At 42.3% G+C, this 22,635-nt stretch overlaps 1 protein-coding gene and 1 long non-coding RNA gene across 5 annotated transcripts in view; one reads left to right on the forward strand and one right to left on the reverse strand.

The window, feature by feature from the left end:
- RELN (reelin) overlaps nucleotides 1–22,635 on the reverse strand; it is a 480,031-nt gene that overhangs the window by 224,038 nt on the left and 233,358 nt on the right. The window lies entirely within an intron of this gene.
- Nucleotides 2,762–22,635, forward strand: part of LOC127035944 (uncharacterized) — a 42,682-nt gene continuing 22,808 nt past the window's right edge. The window contains exon 1 of the long non-coding RNA XR_007769974.1: nucleotides 2,762–2,892. This is a non-coding gene — a long non-coding RNA (uncharacterized LOC127035944). The remainder of the gene's footprint in view (nucleotides 2,893–22,635) is intronic.

Here is a 22,635-nt window from a genome sequence, read left to right on the forward strand (position 1 = left end):
TCACAAAGGGTACATCTACGGAGCAACAACAACAAAACCACCTGGCAACACATTTCAAGGTATGTCTACATTGCAATAAAACACCTGCAGCTGGCCTGGGTCAGCTGACTCAGGGTTACGGGGCTCAGGCTACCAGGCAATAAAATTGCAGTGTAGCCCTTCAGGCTTGGCTCCAGCCTGAACTCAAACATGAACACTTCAATTGTATAGCCCCAAAACCTGAGCCCCGTGACCCCAAGTCAGCTGACCCGGCCAGCCACAGGTGTTTTATTGCAGTGCAGATGTTCCTTCAGAGCCTGGGGCCAACTGACTTGGGCATACAGGGCATGTGCTGTGGGCTAAAAACAGCATTATAGACGTTTGGGCTCAGACTGGAGCCCCGGCTCTAAAACTGCTACTTAGCACCTCTCAGAGCCCAGGCTCCAGCTTGAACCTGAATGTCAACACTGCTATTTTTAGCCCCAGGGCATGAGCCCCAATTAGTTGACTTGGGCTCTGAGACTCACTGCTGGAGGGGTGTTTTTGTTTTTACTGTGTAGGCTGTACTGAAAGGTAGGGTGATATTTATCCCTGTGAAGAAGGTCAGCACAAGGCCCAGGCATTATTCAGTGCTGCTTGAGCCCTGTTTATTGTTTACTAAATGGTGCATGGACCTTGTGCTCACCAGCTACACAGAAGTGACTTTCAGCCATAACCCTTGCATATATTAATAATTTATTGGTAGGAATGGGAGCTGAGTGCTCAACATCTTGAAGGTTTAGGTCAATAGTTCTCAAACTTTTGTACTGGTGAGCCCTTTCACACAGCAAGCTTATGAGTGTGACCCCCTGCTCATAAATTAAAAACGAATTTTTAAATATTTAACACTATTATAAATGCTGGAGGCAAAGCAGGATTTGAGGGTGGAGGCTGACTGCTCACAACCCCCCACATAATACACTTGCGTCCCCCTGAGGGGTCATGACCCCCAGTTTGAGAACCCATGGTTTAGGTCTTCAATCCTATTAAATTAACTCTAAAATTTAAAAGTAAATTATCAACAGTTACCATACAGGATATCTGAAATACTAGTTATTTGCTATTCTTGGCATAGTCTTGAAGGGTTAACTACAATAGGAACACAATTGCACACAACTGTGTTATTTAAATATTATGAAAAGTCAATTGATAAAGCAAGCTATTCAGGATTACTGAAGACACTTTTGGAAACCTGCAAGTTTGATATCTGCATTTATTTATCTAGATGCAAAAATATATCTTGACTTTGTTTAAACATATATGAGAATTTTTCTTCAAATAATAAAGAAACAGAGATTGAAGGCAGAATCTCTGGAGGAAGGGGGAATGAAAATGTCCTTCAGACTGCTTCCAGAGATGGTAATAAACGGTTTGTCAGTTTCAAGCAGAGAAGAAAGGGCAGGATATAACACTATAAATCTTCAGTCCCGGTGCCCTCTATAGTAGAGAATCTAGGGGACTAGGTAAAATCCACTGAATGATGTCATTTACTAAAGGACTCTGGATATTGTACAATTTAATTCAAGAATACCCTGCTTTTGTATATGCCATGCAAACAGGTAATAAACCATATACCAGTGGTTGTTTTAAAAAAGCCAACATTTACATCCTGTAGTGTGGTAATTTGGTTAGACACCGGTTATTTCCTAATCAAGTATAGTTTTGCAGAATCTCTGATACTATGGTGTAGTTGCTGATAGCAAAAACTTACTTTCTAATAGTAAGTATTTTATTTTTCAGTTCCAAAGGCTGATACTTTCCTCTGGTCAACTGGAAATAATAATAATCTGTTTGTCCAAAAATGAAGACTCTATTCCCCTCACATACACAACCAACCTTTCCTCTAGCCTTTCCTTATACTATATTTTTCTTTCTTTACAACAATGTACTTACCATGTGTCTTTATCCGAAATCCGTAGATTTGTAAAATGCATTAAAAAAACTGCAGTGAAGAGAAACAATATTCACAGAAATGTTTTCAAAATGGTGCAACCATCACTGGCTGCAATGGAGGTCAAGCTTCACGGATACGTAAATAAGCCCAACCCAGACTGAAAATTACCCTTAAGAGTTTTAACATAACTTTTTTTTAAATTTGCCTTGGCTTATTAAAAAAAACAACAAATTTCTGATATCAGGTTTGGTTTTAAGAGGGTCACTACTTTGTTTTAGATACTCTTTTTTTAATTTGGCCTTAAAACTATTCCCTAGTCCTGCAAATATGTTTCATAAATTGTTATTGATTGATTGAGGCTGAAGTAGCTCATTCTACAAAAATATTTAAGATTATAATATTAAATTGATCACTAGTAGTGGATAGCTGACGAATAGTTTCCATTAAAAACCTCATTTTCACACACATACACTTTGAAATGCTAAGTTTTGGGCTGCAGTATTCTATGCTCAATTTCTACCCAAAGGTAAATCCCTTCAAAAGAAGGGCTGCTCTAAGATGAACCCAGCTGCAATGGCTGAGGGCCCATTCTGACAGCCGGAGGTCATGGAAATGCAGCCATATTCCAACAGGCTTCCTTTCCTTCTCCCAGGCAGGGGGAGAGCCAGCACTGAGCCAGTTATGCTAGCACCATTCCTCTTAAATCACGGGATCCCCAGGTAGCTATTGTTGTGTATTTGGTTGTCATGGTCTTTGTTCCTATGGCAACTGAGTTAGATTATTAGGGGATAGCCCAGCCAGCTTCAGGTCAGCTGGTTAGGTGAGCTCCGTGTCTGTAAATAAATGGTAGCTTTGTTAGCTGTCTGCTCTCTGGCGTCAAGTGATTTCTTCCTAAACCGGCTGCCCCCAAGGATATAACAAGTGGCGACGAGGATGGGATACCGGTGCTGCCCCAGCAACAGAAGGAAGTAGAAGTCAAGGTAAAGAACAAAGAAACAAACAAACAAACACGGCTTGTTTGCACTGACTGTGAAAGTGAAACTAAAATCATGGCTACTCTGACCGGGCCACTGGAACCTTTTGATGAGAATATAGTGCAATGGCATGTGTATACTGAGCGTTTTGAGCTTTTTGTTATTGCAAATGACATTACAGAAGTGAAGAAGGTGCCAATATTCTTAAGTGTTGTAGGGCCTAAAACCTACTCCCTGCTACGCAGCTTACTACACCCTGTTAAGCCTGAGACTAAGGATATGGCTACACTTGCAGCTGTACAGTGCTGGGAGTTACAGCTGTCTTCGTACAGCTGTGTAGGGAAAGTGCTGCAGTGTGGCCACACTGACAGCTACCAGCGCTGCAGTGTGGCCACATCTGCAGCGCTGTTGGGAGTGGCTGAACAGGCATTCTGGGATACCTCCGAATACCTCTGGAGGCCAATTACAGCACTTTTGGTGGCCACACTGGCAGAGCAGCGCTGCATCACCAGCGCTGCAATCGTTATACCCTAGGCAGAGCAGGAGTACAGCCAGCGCTGCAGCCAGGGAGATGCAGCGCTGTATGTGCCTTGCAAGTGTGGACGGTGAGTAAGTTGCAGCGCTGTAAACCCACCACCAGCACTGCAACTCTCCAGTGTAGCCAAGCCCTAAATCTTAGTGACATTGTGGAAATCCTGGGGTCCCATTTTTCCCCAAAACCACTGGTAATTGCTGAAAGATATAGGTTCCACAAAAGAGACCAAAAAAGATGAAACAGTTGTACAATTTGTAGCAATTTTAAAAAAGCAAGCGGAACACTGTGAATTTAAGAAGATGTTAAATGATGCCCTGCGTGACAGGTTAGTGTGTGGTCTGTACTGTGGCCTGTACTGTGACGCTATATGGAAGCGCCTACTCACAGGGGCCCAGCTTAAGTTACAGAAGGCTGTTGATATTGCAGTCTCCATGGAACTGGCTACAAGGGAGGTGCAATACATCGGTGCAACCCCTAGGGTGCAAAAGGGGTCACAAGAACCTACCCACAAAACTGTGCAGGGTCAGGAATGTTACCACTGTGGTAAGCTGGGTCACCAGGCATCAGAATGCTGGTGTAAGGACCTGGTGTGTCGACACTGTGGCAAAAAGGGACACACTGAGTGTGCCTGTAAACAAAAGAAAAAGAGGCCTATGGTCTGGCCGACAAAAAGGGGAACCCTGCATACCCTAGAGCAGACCCAGAATGATCAAGGTAACACCTCATTGCAAGAGGAAGTGCCACTGCATGTTTTGTCTTTGGCAGTGGGCTCACAGGAATACTGGGTAACCCTGTTGTTGGACGGCAAAACTATACGCATGGAACTGGACACCGGTGCAGCTGTCTTGCTGGTCTCCGAGACTGTGTATCAAGAAAAGCTACAGCATCTTCCGCTTAAGGCAATAAAAACTGTTCTGAAGACGTATACGAGAGAAGCTGTGCCCATGTTGGGCACTATTGATGTTAAGGTGGAGCTCAATGGACAGGCTGCTAAATTGCCACTGTTTGTGGTGAGAGGTAATTACCCAGCCTTAATGGGTAGGTCTTGGCTTGGGAAGATTCAGCTGAACTGGGCAGAAGTGCACCAGATGACTAAAGAAGAAACCAGTCTGACCCTAAACATGCTGCTGTTTTTGGAGACGATCTGGGGAGTATGAAGGGAATCACTGTGACATTGAACATTAAACCAAAATATCTGAAAGCCCGAACTGTGCCATATGCCATCAGGCCAAAAGTTGAAGCAGACCTGGAGTGCCTGGTCACCAATGGAGTCCTAATACCAGTTACCCATAGCCCATGGGCCACTCCTATCATTCCAATAGTGAAGAAAGATGGCTCCCTCTGGATTTGCGGTGATTTTAAAGTCACTGTCAACCCAGTAATGTGTGCAGAGCAATACCCGCTTCCCGCATCGATGACCTCTTCAAAGGCCTGGCTGGGGGACAAAAGTTCAGTAAGATTGATCTGAGTCAAGCATATATACAGATGCACGTTGATGAAAAGTCCCAAGAGCTGTTGACTATTGTGACTCATAAGGGGCTTTATCGATACTGTCGCCTACCCTTCGGAATAACGTCTGCTCCCGCCCTGTTCCAGAGAGCTATGGACCAGATCTTGTGTGGCTTGTCAGGAGTTCAGTGCTATCTGGATGATATCCTGGTCACTGGAAGGAATGAAGAGGATCACTTAAAGAATTTAGAGGCTACCCTACAAAGACTGGAAGAGTATGGCCTACAAGTTCTCAAAAAGAAGTGTGAATTCTTCCAGCCCTCTGTTGAATATTTGGGACACATCACTGATGCTGCGGGTCTTCATAAGGCCCCTGCAAAAGTTAAGGCTATTGTGGAGGCTCCCCCACCTTGAAGTGTAAGCCAGCTGCGCTCGTTTCTAGGTCTACTGAACTATTATGGAAAGTTCATCTCACAGTTAGTTAGCTACACTGCTAAAACCACTTCACGAGCTCCTTGGACAGAACAAGGCCTGGAAGTGGACTGAAGCCTGTGATGATGCATTTAACAAAGCTAAGGATGCATTGCTAAATTCTGAAGTTCTGATGCCCTTTGATCCATCCTTACCCCTACAATTGGCCTGTGATGCCTCCCCTTATGGAGTGGGAGCAGTTGTGTCACACATTATGCCTTCAGGAGAAGAGAGACCTATTGCTTTTGCTTCACACATTCTAAGCAAAGCAGAAACTAACTACGCCCAAATCGAACGTGAGGCATTAGGAATTGTTTTTTGGAATTCGGAAGTTTCATCAGTACCTGTTTGGGTGGAAGTTTACTCTTCTCAAGACCATCAACCTCTGACGTCAGTTTTTGGACCCTACACGGGCATTCGCCCATTAGCTGCTAGTCGTATGCAACGTTGGGCATTGTTACTTTCAGCACACACATATGAAATCAAATATCGGAAATTCACTCTGCACGGCAATGCAGATGGCCTCTCAAGGTTGCCTTTGCCAGTCAAACATCAAGATAGTGCCCAAAAGGAAATCTTCTGCTTTGAACAGGTAGAGAATATACCCATCACCGCTACTCCAGGTAAAGAAGGCAACTTGCATTGACCCAGTATTGTCCCAAGTTATGGACCTGGTGATGCATGGAAAATCTCAACAAACCTCTCCGGTCTCACCTGACCTTGTTACCTATATGTCCAGAAGGATGGAGTTTTCGGTCCAATCTGGTTGGTTGTTATGGGGGAGACGTGTCATTATTCCACCACCACTGAGATCACAGAGGTGATCACAGCCACATTCTGGTCACTGTGGAATAGTGCACACGAAGGAAATTGCACGAAGCTATTTTTGGTGGCCTGGATTGGACAGTGCTATTGAAGAGAAGGCAAAAGTTTGTATGTCATGTCAGGGTGTGAGGAATGCACCCCTACACCCATGGGACTGGCCTGAAAACCCGTGGCAACGTATTCACATTGACTTTGATGGTCCCCTTGAAGGAAGCATGTTCTTGGTGGCAGTAGATGCCCATTCTAAATGGCCAGAAGTCTCTATAATGCAGTCCACTACTGCAGGGAGTACTATCCAAAAACTACGGGGACTCTTTAGTCGTTTCGGTCTGCCAGAACAACTTGTGAGCCATAATGGACCGCAGTTCGTCTCTCAAGAGTTTCAAAATTTTATGAAGGCAAATGGGATACACCACATCACTTCAGCACCATATCATCCATCCACCAATGGATTAGCTGAAAGATTTTGCAGACAATGAAACATGCTCTGAAATCAGCAAGGGGACAACACTCCATTCAAAAGTGTCTGGATACCTTCTTTCTTTCCTACAGAAACACACCTCATACTACGACCAAGGCATCCCTGGCCTTTCTAATGATGGGACGACAGCTGCGCACTTGCTTTGATCTGCTGAAACCTTCTGAACCCTGACAAGTTGTGCAACATCAGCAGCACTATCAAGTCATCAGACGGGCACCCAGAGCAAAAGACTGAACCTTTAGCTCGGGACAGCCAGTTTTGGCTCGGAATTTATACTTGCGGAGCTAAATGGGTCCCTGCCACGATCATCATCACTCAAACAGGACCTGTTTCCTACACAGTCCGAACTGCAGAGAATCTTATCTACATGTCGCCGCCAGATCAGCTGTTGCCAGGTCATGCCAGTCCTCAGGACACATCTGCAGTTGAGTGGTCTGACTTCACCTCTTCTGGTGAGACACCGAATCAAGAATCACCTGTTCCTGACTGTTCTCCTCCATTACCACCGGCGGCTGAGATACCCCTTTGCCCAGCACAAGCTGATACCACCTCCTCACCCATTCGTGCTGCCTGACCCTGAGCCCATGGTCAGGCCTGAGCCCATGGTACTTTCAGGTGTAACAACACCAGAAGTTCGCCATAATCCACCTAGAGACGGAAGGCCTCCTCGTCGGCTGGATCTTTAGCTAGGGCGAACCCACTGTTATGGGGCAAAATAATCCCCAGAGTTTAGTAGGGAATGGAGGCAGTCTACCCTCCTTCTCTAGTCCAGTGTGTGTTTTATTTAGGGGATGTTCTTATTGGGGGGGAGGAATATGTTGTGTATTTGGTTGTCATGGTTTTTGTTCCTATGGCAACTGAGTTAGATTATTAGGGGATAGCCCAGCCAGCTTCAGGTCAGCTGACCTGGTCAGGTGAGCTCCGTGTCTGTAAATAAATGGTAGCTTTGTTAGCTGTCTGCTCTCTGGCCTCAAGTGATTTCTTCCTAAACTGGCTGCCCCCAAGGATATAACAGCTATTTAGCCTTCAAACAGCATTGTCTACTAGAGCAGCACAAACTTCCAGGGAGTATTTAAATTCTTTCTTCCATGGATTATTTGTGAGAGGAATTGTAATATCTCAGGGTCCTGGATATAGAAATTAGGGCATACACTTGCAAGTATTCATCATCTAAGACTTTGCGTAGCAGAGATGTATTTAATTAAATTAGGATATCATTTGTTTCTTCTAATTGGTTCCTCCCCAATTATGGAGTCTTTCCTTTTGTAACAGTGTACAGGAAATATCTAAACATATAGGTACATACAGAAATCCTGAGAGAGTAGATTAAATTTAATTTTGAGCTGTTCAAAGTTCAGCAGTCATAGAATCTTAGGAAATGTAGAGCTGTAAAGTCATTGAGAAGTCATTAAGTCCAGCACTGAGGCAAATCAAGTATAACTAGACAATCCCTGTCTAATCTATTCTTAAAAACCTCCAATGACAGAGATTCCACCACCTTCCTTGGAAGTTTATTCCAGTACAGAACTATCCATGTATTTAGCAAGTTATGCCCTTGAAAAAGTCTCCTGTGGTGGACAGTTGTTTGCATCCTATCTTTTAAAGTTAGTGTCTTCCTGTCCTAGAGGAAAACCTGGTAGTCTGCATATCCAGGAGGCAATGAAAATGTTGGCACTACCCCAAGTGCCCAGTTGTAGTATTTGTAGACTGTGTTCTCCCTAAATCAGACTGGAAAGAATGCTCTCTCTCCCTTTTTTTTTTTAAACCTGCTTCCATGTTTTGTCACATTGGGGCTATTTTGGGGGTTTTGTAAAATGTAATCAAACTCGAACACACAGTTATAGATTTTCCAGCTGGGGATGGGGGAAGTTAAATACCACCCTTGGTCTTTGTGTCTGGAGTTTGAATAATGTGAATTTGGTTTCTTCCAATGCCATATGAAATTGCTGTGGATAAAGTACTGGGAGGACTCAAAGGAAGTACAGCACTCAGTGAAGAATGTTAATTGTTATCAAGGTGACTCAGTCAAACACAGATGATGGTAAATTATGCCATTTCTGAAGTTCTTGAGAAGCTGCAGATTTAGCATTGTTAATTCAGTGAAACTTTGAGATTTTCACCTCCAACTATTTGACTCCCCCAGGGGATAACTGGCAGGGAAAAATAATAAACGTCTTCTTAGGCCATTGCTTTGGAGTGTGTCAAATGGATACAAAATCCAGGTACAGCGCAGTTGGCCTCTAGGACTTCTTCACAGCATTGATTGGAAGCTTGTGTTTCACAGAGATAAAGCAAGATGTCAACTGTGAGATCAATATTTTGTACTTTGTCATAGATTGTGGTGCCTTGAACCTCTAGAGAATCCCTTGATAGCCACTTGCAAGTGGCTCAATGGATAGAGAAAACAGAAGAGGTATCTTGTGATGGTCTTCAAGAAAAAAATTCTAATGGGGTGCTGTTGCTCAAATAAAGGAATGCACCTGGAAAATTATAGAGCAGATTGATGGTGAGGCTCCAAAAGTACCCTTCACATGCCTTCTCTGTATCTAATGCTAGACTGCTTTTATTCATCTGGTTAATGTGATGAATGATGATTAATGTTTGCTGAGTATTTATGGTTTGTGGCTTTCAATGGAATAAGGCCAGATTGGGTCGTGTGAATTAGTATGGGTCAGAATAATAAATAGCTAGTTTGGTAATTCTTCTGCTTGTTTTTTATTCTTCAGATTGATGAATGATATTGGCTGTTATGACATACAATCTTTGGATTTGTACCTTTTTTCAGATGTCTAGTTATACTAGCTTTTGAGGGAGAAATAGGCAATTTTAGTTGGTCATAAGAGTGATGAAATATTGTGTACTGGACACTAGAAGCTCCTGGAAAAAAATTGTAGAATTCACTACTAAAGCTGTCCTGCTCTGGAGATTACCATATGAAAGGTCCCAACAGCACTTTAACTTTTGCCTCTTATTATCTCTGCTTCAATTTGTGATTTTCTTTCTTAGTAACCTGCAAGATTTTGAGGTTATTAAAAACAAACAAACACACACACACTTATGTATTGTTGAACAGGCAAAAAGGTTTTGTAGAACTTAAAAATGTGCCTTCCATTGCTTTGTTATAACTTCTTTTATTGTCTTCGCTTAGAGCTGTAGGTATAAGGATATGTGTCTTAAACATATGCCTGACTTTATGGTTTTGGGCATATGAGAGACCTACTTGTGTTCTCAGTGTGATAATGTGGTCAAGTTGCAACCTCTTAAACTTAAGCTTTTGCTTCTTGGGAAGCACCAATTGTTCGTTACTGAAGATATTTTCTTCTCTTTTCCAAGACTAATTGCTCTGCTATAGAGCTCTTTTGCCTCCCACAAAAACCTGAGTGAGTAGGCTGTTCCATTGTCATTTATTTCAAAATATTGTTGCATATGTCCATTGATAAATTGAAGAACTGCTTTTTTGTTTTAGCACCAAGAAGGGACTCTCTCATACGGGTGTCTGGTCTTTGACAACTCATGCTTCTAGCCAGACATATTCTGTGTGCGATCTGAGTACTAGACCTATTCTAGAAACTAAATATTTTAAGGGTGTTTCAACTTCAGTGAGATTCAGATCTGTTCTATATGAGCACCATGAATTTTGGAATGGAAAGTAAAATCTTTACCATTTGGTTTTACATTTCCCCAGAGGGCAACTACATCTTGTTCCATAAAAAGAGAACTGAAAATTTTAGATTTTTGTTTTAGTCTGGAAATTGGGGATAGTTGTATCTAAGTTTGATTTTAGCACAGCATTAAATCTCCTGTAAGAAAAATTGTTTGGAAGATGAGTAATTGGTAAATATATCTGATAGAAATTTGAGAGATTTATTAGGGGTGGGGGAAAACCTGTATGCCTCAGCTATTCATGTTATTACCAGAAATGTGTGAGAGAGCCAGAATGCAACATCCTCTCTCTTCTGTAATGCTGAAGTAAGACCAAGGAGCAAGTTTTTACATACTAATATAGCTACACCCATTTGAGATGCATAGGATGCAGCAAATAATTGTCCCATCCAATCTCTTTTCAGCCTATTGTCAGAGATATGTAGATGGGTTTCTTGAATTGCAATGATATACACTTTATCTTTCTTAAAGAGAGAACTTTGTGACAAGTTACCAAGTGCTTAATGACCTTAGCATTCAATATCCAGAATTTTAAAGAATGCAAAAGAGATCATAAGTGCTGGAGCTGGGGGTGCGGCTGAACTCCTTGGCTTGAAGTGGTTTCCATTATATACAGGGCTTACAGTTTGGTTCAATGGCTCTATACACATTGTTCCAGCACTCCTAAAAGAGATGAGTTAGGAGGTTGCATTTTGCTTCCTGTCTGTAGTCAATGAATTCTTGCCAAAACAGGCTCACTTATATATAATGTTACTTTCTCCAACAGGTCAGCTATTGGGTAATGTGTCTGTTGCCAGATGAATAATTAAATGATACTTCTAAATTTAACCAGGTTCTTAAACACACTAAGAGTGTATATAATATACTTCTGAGGGCAAAGTGAGGTGGACTAGTTAGTAGAGCTGTTGCTTAATCACAGTTAACTCACGCAATTAACTCAAAATTAATCACAATTAAAAAAGTTAATCACAGTTTAAATTGCACTGTTAAACAATAGAATACTAACTGAAATGTATTTAATATTTTGGATGTTTTTCTACATTTTCATATATACTCTATTCTGTGTTGTAATGGAAATCAAAGTATATATTTTTATTACAAATATTTGCACTGTAAAAATAATAAACAAGTTTTCAATTCACCTCATACAAGTATTATATTGAAATCTCTTTGTCATGGAAGTGCAACTTTACAAATGTAGATTTTTTTTTGTTACATATCTGCACTCAAAAACAAAACAATGTAAAACTTCAGAGCCTACAAGTCCACTCAGTCCTACTTCTCGTTCAGCCAATCACTAAGACAAACAAGTTTGTTTACATGTACAGGAGATAATGCTGCCCTCTTCTTATTAACAATCTCACCAGAAAGTGAGAACAGGCATTCACATGGCACTGTTGTAGCTAGCATTGCAATGTATTTACGTGCCAGATACGGTAAACATTCATATGCCTCTTCATGCTTCAGACACCATTCCAGAGGACATGATTCCATGCTGATGACACTCATTAAAAAAAATACATTCATTAAATTTGTGACTGAAGTATTTGGGGGAGAATTGTATGTCCTCTGCTCTGTTTTACCCACACTCTACTACATATTTCATGTTATAGCAGTCTTGGATGATGATCCAGCACATGTTCATTTTAAGAACACTTTCACTGCAGATTTCACAAAATGCAAAGAAGGTACCAATGTGAGATTTCTAAAGATAGCTAAAGCACTCAACCCAAGGTTTAAGAATCTGAAGTGCCTTCCAAAATCTGAGAGGGATGAGGTGTGGAGCTTGTTTTCAGAAGTCTTAAAAGAGCAATACTCAGCTGCAGAAACTACAGAACCCAAACCACTAAAAAAGAAACTCAACCTTCTGCTGGTGGCATCTGACTCAGATGATGAAAATGAACATGCGTTGTTCCTCTCTGCTTTGGATTGTTATCGAGCAGAACCTGTCATCAGCATGGACGCATTTCCCCTGGAATGGTGGTTGAAACAGGAAGGGACATATGAATCTTTAGCGCATCTGGCACGTAAATATCTTGCAATGTCAGCTACAACAGTGCCATGAGAATGCTTGTTCTCACTTTCAGGTGACATTGTAAACAAGAAGCTAGCAGCATTATCTCCTGCAAATGTGAACAGACTTGTTTATCTGAGTGATTGGCTGAACAATAAATAGGACTGAGTGGACTTGCAGGCTCAAGGAGAAAGCCATTTATTGTAGCACACAATGGGATATCTCTATTTTTCTTATTTTCTTTTACCTGTAGTTCTAATAGTTTTAAGATCCATTCAGGAAAAAAGGTTAACTGGATGGAGGTTTTCCATTCCTTTAGGTAGACCCAAGAGTTTTATACTGAGTTGGCAGCTCTATTTTATTTTCCAGGAGCTGCAGACATATGTTTGAGTTGATTCAGATGCTTTCTACTCTTTGTTCTACTGTTGCAGATGGATTCTGAAATCCATGTACCCTTTCAGTTTGCTGGTCAAGGGAAGACTGAAGACATATTTAAATTCTGAAAACTTACTATCCATCGCTATGACCAAGTTTAAGATAATTTCTTACATGATCTTGGTGGCCCAATCAGTGGGTTTTTACAGACAGCATAACTCCACTGGATTGTCTGATTTGCACCTACTCTTTTACAGTTGTGAATTTTGGTATCAAATGTAGCAAGGTAGCCTCTCTTAGTGCTCAGAAAGGAATCCATAGAATATTGGAGAGTTAACTCTATTCTTAATTAGTCAAAGACTTGCAATACAAGCTTGAAATGAAAATATTAAAGGGATCCAACTGGAGGCTCTTGGAGACATCTGCACAATAAAAATGAAAATGCACTCTATTTTTTGAAACACACATATGCACAGGGCCTATAGAATACTGTAAAATCACATACTGAGTGAGAATTTCCACTCAGGTTATGGATTCTTCCTAAAAGTGGGGGATGCCATGAGTCCCTGCCCCCTCCATAGCCCCACCCCATCCCTCCTCTTCCCCCCCCGAGGCCCACCCTCGAGAAGCCGAAGTTGGGCTGGGGAGCCTGGGCCCCTTCACCCCTGTCTGGGGCCGGGGGGGGGGGGATGCTGAGAGCAGCCACCAGCCCATGTCCCCACCACCTGAACCCCTTGCTCAGGGCAGGTGGAGGATCCACGGCTCCCCACAGCTGCCTGCGTGGCTCTTTCCCAGCCCCAGCTCCAGCTTCTCAGCTGGCTTGGGGATGGGGCTTCAAGGACCAAAAGGCCAGAGCCAAGCCATTGTAAGAGCTGCAGGAAGCCGCAAGCTCCATCTGCCCTGGGTGAGAGTCCCTGGGGGAAGGGACACAGCCTGAAGGCTGCTCTTGGGCCCTCCCACCCCAGGCAGGTTGAGGGTCCCTGGCTCCCTATAGTTACCCAGGTTCCCTGGGATGCTCTTACCCAGGCTGGGCTCCAGCTTCCAGCTTGGGCAGGGGGTGGGGCCTTAGGGGGAAGTGGAGGAGCAGCGGGCCAGGCCCGTGTTGAAAAGTGGAGGGTCCAGGCCCGTCCACTTTCAAAAGTGGAAAGGCCTTGGCTCCCCTGTTCCAGCACCCCTGCTTGGAGACACCTACACATTAGAAATGAAATTCCATTCTATTTTTTGACACACACATATGCACAGAGCCTATAGAATACCATAAAATCACATACTGAATGAGAATTTCCACTCAATTTACAGACACACACATGAAATTCAAGTGGAACCTTGACAGGGTATTAGTTTAGAACAGGGGTTCTCACTTCATTACACTGTGACCTTTTTCTGACAACAAAAATTACTATGTGAGCTCAGGAGGGACGACCAAAGTCTGAGCCCACTCAAGCCCCACCGCCTTGGGTCAGGGTCCAAAGCCAAAGCCCAAGGACTTCAGCCCCAGGCAGTGGGCCTGTAACCTAAGCCCCACCATCTAGCGCCTAAGCTCTCAGGCTTCAGCTTTGGCCTCAGGCGGCTGTGGCTTCTGGCCCCACCAAGTCTAAGCCAGCCCTTGTGATCCCATTAAAATGGATTTGCGACCTACTTTGGGGCCCCGACTCACAGTTTGAGAAGTGTTGGTTTAGGATAAAGAAACCCCGGTGTTTATGGATGTTGTACAATTTTAAAACACTTATAACTGCCAAATCAAAAATGATTTTTATCAGCCCACTGAAAGATACCTCGGCCAAATTTCAGTTTTCTACCACATCCTGCTGAGGTGCTAGAACTGTACAAGAGAAAAAAGTGGCAACATATTTGTTTATATTGGCAAAAGTGGGGGCTTTTTTAACTTTGTTTTTTAAAAACAGCTTAACTGTTTTCCCCTCCCCCTTTTTTTTTTTAAAGATTCATTCTTAGGCTGAAAACAAATGAGCAAAATTTCAGCCCAAAATGTAAATATTTGACAAAACATGTGAAAATGGCCCTTTAGAATGGAAACACTTGTGCAACTTTACAATAGGTGTCACTGTGTGCTCCACATATGCTAAAGGTTGGGGCTATCTTGGTGGTCTAATGAGAATGAAACACATTGTCATGTGTGGGATCCATATTTGGGTAATGAGCTTTCTCCTGAGTCCTGTTTCTGGATTGAATGGAAAAGGCTTACTTACTCCAGCACATTTTTAAACTACAGTTTTCTATAGTATTTCTTTGTAAAATCTACAGCACACTATTCAGAAGTGGAAACTTGTTTTTCAAGTTATATTGACGAAAGCAGTTATGGTCTAATAAAAATGGACAATTTTAATCATACAAAAGTGTCATCTTAATAAAATGCAGCAAGCGGGATTAAGTTTAAAGTCTGCCTATAATCCAGCCTTTACTATTTCAAACAACTAATTCCCTAATGGCATTTGCTTCTGCTTCCAGACGATCCATTTTAACACAAGGAAACGATTCAGACTCAGTGCCTTAAAACAGAATGCTAGGATTTGTCTCTGTTTGTTTTTTTCTGCTTTTTTTCCGTTTGCTAAATCTCCAACAACTACGGTTTATTTCTCAACAATGGCAGAAAAGCACTGGTGTAAAAGTAATTAAATATGGTATTTAGAATAACCAACAAGCCATACAAATAATTTATTACAACTCCATGAAAGTGTCTTTCAGATAAGGCGTTGACTTTTAACCCTGGTATCTTTTAACTCTAGGTATCTGAGCAAGTGTCCCTTGTATAATTCAGCAAAATCAATAAACAACATCTAACATTTCCATTTATGTTATGTGAAGTGTGTCAGATGAAATTACTTACCCATCTTATCTTTCACATTAGATGTAATTTACAATCTATATATTTCCACTAAAGACTTTTCTGGCAAAAGGGTGAGTTTCCCAAATTCCCTTCAGCAGGGGTCTGTTTTTCATTTTAGCTACAGTGAACATTGTATAATGACTGTTTGGCAACATATCTGAAACAAATAGTTTTTCTGAGTCCAGTTGCATATGGATGTGTCCAATATCCACATAAAACCACCATAATTGTCATACTTTGTTCACGATCTAAAAAGTGAACAAAACCAAATGGAGAGAGAGAGAGAGAGAGACTCAATAATCTAAGCACTGAGGGTCAAAGCTGGACAGTGTGGGGAAGTTAACCCTCTGAATAACTGGTCTGTCCATGACTAGTAGATAAATAGATAATTTCAGTGCAGTACAGTCAATATGATACCTGTCACCAGAATTACAGTACACAAACAAACAATAAAGAATAACAACAACAAAAAAATCTACAAATTGCTACAAATAAGGGCCAAATTCACTCATCAGAGTCCAACTGGTTGAGCTAGATGCTATGGGGATGCAGAATGGGAAGGAGGAGGAATCCTTTTCCCACACAGCTGCTCCATGGAACCACTCTAGATGCTACTACTTCTTAGTGGCTGGAGAAATTTTCACAGTCCCCAGGTCATCCTTTCCTCTAAAGAAATACATAGAGTAAGTTATTTCAGCAGAGGTGAGTGAAAAAAGTAATTATTACAGCAGCACTGATGATGCAACAAGATGAAATGGTTACTTCCTGTAACTGTCGTTCTTTGAGACGTGATGCAGATGTTTATTCCACTTAGGTGTGTGCGTGTCCAGTGTGCCGAAGCCAGAGAATTTTGCCTAGCAGTACCTGTAAGAGGGGCAGTGCTCACGCCTTGTGGTGGTAGCTCCTCCCTTGGTTACATGAGGTGGCACTGCCCTGACCCCCCTCAGTTCCTTCGCACCAAATGCTCATGAGATGAGACTCCGATACAGAGGGAACGGAGAGGTGGGTCACGGAATACACATCTGCATCACATCTGGGAGAACCACAGTTACTGGAAGTAACTATTTCTTCTTCTTTGAATAGATGCAGATGTGTATTCCACTTAGGTGATTCACAAGCCGTACCTCTCCCAGGAGGCAGGACTCAGAACAAGGATTGCAGGACCGCCCTTCTAAAACTTGCATCCATCCTGGAAGATGCGGTGATGGCATAATGGTTGATAAATACACGTATGGATGACCATGTAGTAGTCCTGCAAATGTCCAATATGGAAATATCACTGCGGAATGCTATTGATATTGTTTGTGCTCTCATCAAATGAGCTTGCATTTGCTAAGGAGGCATAGTTAGTTATTCACTAAGGGGGCATTGCTAAGCTATATCATATGCAGTCTTGATACAGGATGTTATCCATTTAGAGATGGTCTGTCAGGAGACCGCTTCCCCCTTCATGTGATCTGCATATGACACAAACAGGGGAGGTGACACATGAAACAGTTTAGTCCTATCCAGATAGAAGGCTAATGTATGGAGATGGTGTTCCCCCGGAAATGAGCTTATGAAAGAAAATGGGAAAGTATACTTCCTGGTTCAAATGAAACGGAGAGCACTTTAGACAAAAAAATTGGGTATAGTCATAAAGTCACCTTGTCTTAGGAGAATTGTGTGTAATGACGCTTTGCCATCAGAATCTGCACCTCACATACTCTCCTTGTGGAAGTTATCGCTATCAGGAATGCACTTTTTTGACACGAGTGGAAAGGGACAAGATGCTAGGGATTGAATGGAGGACCCATCAGCTCTGCTAGGACTGTGTTACAGTCCCACAGAGGAACTGGCTCTCGGACTGGGGGATGTAGGCAAAGAAGCCCTTTTAAGAACTTTGCTACTATGGGATTTAAGAAGACTGATCTTCCTTGGATGGGGGATAAAATGCCGATCTCACTGCCAGATGCACTTTCAGTGAACTAGGCACAAGTGCCAACACACAAGAAGGTCAGAAAACCAGTACTGCCCGGCCATACCAGGACAATGAGGATGAGCTTTGCCCAGTCCCCCTTCAGTTTGAAGATGACCTATGGAATGATTGGGACTGGGGAAGGTATAGAAGAGAGCCGCTTGCCAGATGAGAGAGAAGACATTGGACCTGGCACCTGGATTAGGGCCCCTGCAAGAGCAGAACAGATGATATTTTTGGCAAACATTCTCAAGGAGCGTCCAACACTAAGGAGGACCAGTGGAGGAAGATGGAGCAATTTGTCCAAGGAGCAAAGAGTCAGATGGTAAACTCTCCTGAGCCACATTTGAAGGGGGCAAAGGTGCAAAATGAACCACCTGTATGCAAGCAGAGATGTGGCCCAAAAGTCCCTGGCACATCTGAGCTGTTGTGGAAGGCTGAGACTGCAGATTGAGGAAAAGGTGGCAAATCACCTAAAAATGGTCGGTCAGAAAAAACGCTCTTGAGCTTGTAGAGTCTATTAGGGCCCCTAATGAACTCTATTTTTTTGAGTGGGAACCAAAGTAGACTTCCCAATCTTTAGGATAAGACACAGATGATGAAGCAAGCACGGTGTAGTGCTGATGTGAGAAAGAGCTTCCTCTCTAAATCTGCCCCTCAGTTACCAGTGGTCCAGATATGGCAAGATGTGATTTTCCTTTCTTTCTGAGATATGTCATGATGATGGCCATGCATTTGGTAAAAACCCGAGGAGCAGAAAAGAGGCTGAAGGGAAGCATTGTATACTGGAAATGGCAATCTGCTTTGACAAATCAAAGGAATTTTCTGTAGCTCAGCAAAATCGACACATGAATGAAGGTGTCCTAAAGGTCCATGGCATCAAATCAGCTGTTCTGAGACAACATGGGGAGAATAGTTGATAGGATGACCATGCAGAACCTCATATACCTGATATATTTGTTGAAGCTGCGAAGGTTGAGATTGGGTCTTATCCCTCTTTGGATTTGGATACCAGAAAGTACTTGAAAAAGCAAAGCCTGACCCTGGTGATCTGGCAGAACCTTCTTCACCAATCCCAGTGCCTGCAGAGAGCAAACCTGCTTGAGGAGCAGAATCTCATAAGACGGGTCCCTGAAGATGGATGAAGAGGAAGGGTGGAGAACAGGGTTGGAGAAGAACTGAATGGCATAGCCCCTTCTGATGGTGCTTAGGATACAGTTGTCAGTTGTGATCGAGCCCCAAGCATTGCAAAAGTAGACCAGCCTGTCCCCAAATGGAGGGGATGAGAGAGAAAGTGAGAACTGGAACACTTCTCTGAACCAAGGAGTCAAAATGGAAGCTTGGGGAGTTCTAGAGGATGATATGTGGACTGTAAAAACCCTAAATCAAAGTTCTTCTTCGTGTGATGGGATCTGTGGCCCTTTCCTGCAATGTTCAGGGAGAGAAAGGCTGCCCAAACGTATGCTGCAGACAATACTGCAAATGCTTTGCTGTTGAAAGCCAAATTGGTGTCTCTGCACTGCTAGTGTATACACCCACAAGGATTGAAGGGTAGCTCTACAGTCTTTGAAGGAGTACAGAGTCTCATCGGTTTTATCCAAGAACAGTGCCTGCCATCGAAGGGCGAATCCTCAATGGCTGCTGGATATCGGGGGCAGTGCCTGAATTCACAGCCAAAAAGACCTCCTCATGGTCACTGCAGAGAACATCACTTTGGCTGATGTATCCATGACATCCAGCATGGACTGCAAAGCTGTCTTAGCCACCAAGCAGCCTTTGGTGACGAACATCCGAAATTGCTTCCTCGAAGCCTTGAACATAGCTGTCCAGCTGACAAAGTAATACTTGTAGGTGTTCTCCAGCAGGAGCTCAGCTTGAATACCCATATGCCGCAACAGATCCTGGTATGCCTTGAAATCCTCTGGTACCAAAGGGGAGGAAGTACCCAGCATTGCAGAATTGTCTGGGAATAAGGATGAGGCAGTTGAGTGTGACCGAGCAAGATCCTACTCCAGGGCTGACAGATTTGGAAGGGATCTGGAGGCTCCTTGAGGAGAAGCATCACTGGTACCTGGATCTGTGGTGGATCAACAGTCACCGCCACAGACCTGGCCAGCAATCTTGACTTTGAATGAGATGACTGAGGAGTGTCCCATGGGGGCAACTGGTCTGGATAGGGCATTGGTGGCCAGTTGGTGCCAGACCAAGGGCGAAACGAGCACCAAACCTGGTGCCCATAGCGCTGCATGAATAGCCCTCACTCAGGTGATGGGGAGTGGGAAGAGGAAGATTCCAACTCAGACACTGAGGGGTCCAGGCCTTTGAGATAGTGGTCTATCCAGCCCGGAGGGTGCACCCAGCCGGTCCTACTTATTCATAGCCCTAGATGACAAAGAGGCTGGCGCCAGATGTGGAAATGGTACTGCTGGCACCGAATACATCTCCTTCATTTTGGGTGCCAGGAGTGGTGTTGACCCTGAAATCAGCATCAGTAACAAAGTAACTGAAGGTTCCAAAGTGGAAGTTGGTCACTGCCGCCATGGCAACATTGCAGCGCTGGTCATAGGGATACCAAAGTTCCTGGTGCTGAGGAGGTCCCCTGTGCATTGGCCTCATTTCCACTGAACGTGGAAGGGAATCACTGGGGTGTGGTGACAACAGACCCGACAGGTTCAGGGTCCCAGCCAGCCAGTGTGGCTACAAAGTCCTGGACCAAGGGAGAGGTCAGGACAGTGAGGCTGCCTGATATGCTGCTGGCGTGGAAGTAGAATCCATGTCTGCATCTACTCGAAAAAGAACATTCAGCTTGTGTCTCTCTAAGATCACATTTGTCCATTATGATCTCTCATGTACTGAAGTTAATAGAAGAGCCAACTATAAAAACTTTGCATATAAGGCCTTAGGGTGCATTTGAGGATTTTGTTAAAAAAACCAAAATCATTGGGATAGTGTAAATTTATGACAGTGCAAAATAGGTGTTCCTTTCACTTATATATAACAAGTTATGTTTTAAAATACAATTCTGCAGGACTCATGATGGTAATAAAATAAATTGCCACTGAAAAAATGAAATAATAAATAAAAGTCAAGTGAGTTGTCTGGCTTTACTACAGATACTAGACAAGCTCAGTGCATTCTCTCCTAAGAAATGTCAGATGGATTCTTGGTATGTGGACTTGCTGAGCAAAACGGGTCTTCACATTGACCCTATCAACCTTAATGGTTCAGGAAGAGTAAGAGAGACTATTAAGTCAATGATTCATTAACTCAACATTTCTGACCATTAACTCAACATCTCTGACACGAGAGCCTTTTGGAGTCATTACAATCAATCATGTCAAGGATCCACATACAAATTTATGATTCCTACCTACGTGCTAATTGAAGACATATTAAAATTGTCCTCTACATACACTTATGCAGTAGACTGTGAAACAAACAAGCATTGTGGAAGATTGAATAAATGTACATAGCGTAATAGAGGAGATTTCATTACATATAGTTTATATATATATATACACACACACACACCTCTTTCTTTTTAAAAAAGTGCTTCTATAAAAATATAAGCCGCCAAGATCAAAATAATTATATTACTGTATTTAAGAAAAGTCAACGGTTTTATAACCTTACAAAAGTCAGGAAATTCTACGTGAAGGCTGAGACGATTTTGCCTTGACTCATTTCATTAGAGAAAAGAAAAAGTCACAACAGTCGGAGGTAAAAATTGAGAAAGGTCAAACAAACTGCTAGCTTATTTTTTTTTGCAGTCATACTTAATGTAAAGTATATCTATAATATATGTGTGTTCTTTTACATTTTATTTTAATCCTGCATCCTGAAACTTTTTTGAGGGGAGAGGACATTCAGATGAATGGCAATAGGAAGAAAGCAGAGGGACTTCCTAAGTGGGAAGGGTCAGTGGCAGCTGCAAAAACAAGGAGCGGGGTCCTGTCCGTATGACAGTTTCAACAGAGTATGATAGAAATTGATAACTTTTCTTTAGCTTTTTTTTTCAAGCAATCCTCTTGAATTTAATCAATAATTTTATCCATGCCAGAGAATTATACAGAAAGGCTAAAATATCAGTAGAATAAATGTAATAAATAGAGAATGATAATAGGGGTTTATAGAGTAATTTCTATAAAAACTATTACATTTCTGTAGAACATTACAGGTTTCATTGCTATTTAATTCCATAGGACTTTTCAATAAAGGTGATATTCTGAGGGACGTTTGGGCAGGAAAAGCTGGAACAAGATAGGGAGCAACAGCAACATGTGATAAGAGCAGTTGAATAAGGTGGGATAGGGAGAAACAGTAGAGAACCAGGAAGGCAGATAGGGAAAGAAGTAGCAGTAGTAAAAAGGTCATTTTTCCAGCCTATGATTAGAAACAAGGAGTTCCTGGCTCCAGACTAACATGTAGACACTACACCACACATCTCTTATATAATCTGTGCCAACAGTTTTAACACCAGTGGCAAGGGCCAAAAAGCCTCATAAGAACATTCCCAAGGGCATGAGTACCTAGTCACTATAAGAAATAGAAAAATATTAATAAGATTTAGAAGTACCATGAAAGGCACAAGTATACTATGAAAAAAGTGTAGGTGGCAAAAGTCAATTGCATTTCCTTAGCTATCCAGACAGAACTTTCACATGTGCTTCCATCCACATACCTAGATTCTTGTGGGACATTAATAAGTACATAAATAAATAATTGTATCTATTCAGATTGATTTTATTTATTTATTTGAATTGAGTAATTTATATAATCCAAAAAAAAAAAAAAAGAGCCAAGTAGGCTCAAATGAACATTTATATGTAAAAATTATAAAACTCAAACCAGGTATTAAATAATTACACTAAACAAATTAAACTCTAACTGGATGAATGCATATTCAGTTGTACTGCACACTGCAAATTCAGTGGCCTCTGTGTTTTAATTTTCATTTTCCTCTTCCTTGGCTACTTATCCCTTCCTCAGTTTCTTTAAACTGTGTATTAAGGAAGTGGTGCACTTTCTCTGGAGTAGTAAAACAAAAGAGCTTCTAATACCACCCCCCCACCACCACTGCAGACATAGTTTTGCCTAGCAGATTAGAACAAAATTCAAGCCTCCTCTCCCAAAA

This window comes from Gopherus flavomarginatus, chromosome 1, assembly GCF_025201925.1.
Source record: "Gopherus flavomarginatus isolate rGopFla2 chromosome 1, rGopFla2.mat.asm, whole genome shotgun sequence".
In the NCBI taxonomy this organism is placed as follows: domain Eukaryota; kingdom Metazoa; phylum Chordata; order Testudines; family Testudinidae; genus Gopherus; species Gopherus flavomarginatus.